Source organism: Saccopteryx leptura, chromosome 11 (genome assembly GCF_036850995.1).
Source record: "Saccopteryx leptura isolate mSacLep1 chromosome 11, mSacLep1_pri_phased_curated, whole genome shotgun sequence".
NCBI classification, from domain to species: Eukaryota; Metazoa; Chordata; class Mammalia; order Chiroptera; family Emballonuridae; genus Saccopteryx; species Saccopteryx leptura.
The window spans coordinates 75,799,841-75,801,381 of record NC_089513.1 but is presented as its reverse complement, the minus strand read 5'-3'; positions in this window follow the sequence as shown (position 1 = coordinate 75,801,381).

Genomic DNA, 1,541 nt, shown 5'->3' with positions numbered 1-1,541 from the left:
AATCAGTTGTTAAGGATGACAAAATTGTTGCAGCTGGCTGACGTACGATTTTGAGGGGCCAGGATAAGTCAGTGACCACACAACTGCTATTCCCAGCTCTCTACACCCATCCAAGATTCTTGGGATTCAGTTATGCAGTCTGTCTCATGATGTATCTTATCAGGCTAAAATGCTTTTCTTTTTTCCATGGAAATTGGTTTGTTTTCTGTTTCTACTCAGTTACAGAAATAGAACAGAAAACTGAACCAAAATTTATTTTTACACTTTATTTTGAAATACTTTAAAACTTACAAAAAAGTTGCAAGAATAATATGAAGAACACAGTCCTTTTTAACTTGTGTATTAGTAATCTGTAACTGTAACAAATATGCCCAAGCTCAGAGGCTTAAAACAAGCACTTACTATCTTAGGAAACCAGCTGTGGCTGGGTGGTCCTGGCTCAGGGGCCCGGGAAGTTGCAGAGGACGGTGGCAGGTGTAGTTAGCCAAGGGCCCCACCAGCACTGGAGAGTCTGCTCACAAGATGATTCATATATCTGTTGGGCGGAGGCCTCAGTTACTGGACGCCTGGACCTCCAAAGGCTAGTGCTCATATGACTGGGCAGCTGCCTTGCCCTAGACTTGAGCCTACGGTGAATAAAAAGGCTAGCAGGACGATTCTGTGCCGTTTATGACCTAACTCTATTGCAGCACTCGGCTTCATTCTTAGAAAAGAGCCACTAAGCGCAGCCTGCATTCAGGAGGGGAATTAGCCTCCACCTCCATCAAAGAGGAACCTCCCTGAATGTGTGACCTTGTCTTACACACAGCCCAGTTCACGTTTTTAGCATGATGTCGTTCTGCTGTCACCGTGTTCCCCCTCCTCACAGACTCACACACGGTTCATCTAACGATTTGACGGTGGGTAGCAGCTTCACCGCCCTTCTCTCCTTGAGGTCAGGCATACTTGAGGAAAAGGATCTTCTCTTATATAACACAGTGCACTTCTCACATTCAAAACTTAGCATCACCATACATTCCTCTGCAAACGTACTCTCTACCAACACCCTTTCCCCCCAAACCCACAAGCAAATTGATTTTTAAACAACATGTACTCCGAAGTGACAGGTAACGTGGGTTTCAATGGCGGGGAAAAGGAAGAGGTCCCGGGGCCACAGGGGCGGCGGGGAGCGCGTGCTCCCGTGGGCGCGGGGGGCTGCGCACCGGAGGACAAGGGCGCTCTCTGAAAAGGGGTTCATCCTCGCGATTTCAGCTGCTCCCCTCGGGTCTGCGCGCTGCAGTCCCGGGAACCATCTGTCAGCAGGTGAGCTCCAGGCACCGACATGCCTTCACCTGCGGAGGGGCTCTGCCGTCGCCCCCGCCCCGGGCCGCGCGAGCTCCGAGCCGGCCGGCGAGCACCCTGCCCCCCGCCGCGGGACCTCCCGCGTGGCGCCGGGGGCGCGTGGGGGCGGGGCCGCCGACGCCGCGGGGGCGGGGCCGGCCGGCGTCACGGAAGCGGGGCGGCCGGCGTCACGGGGCGGGGCCGGGCGGCTCGTCGCCGAT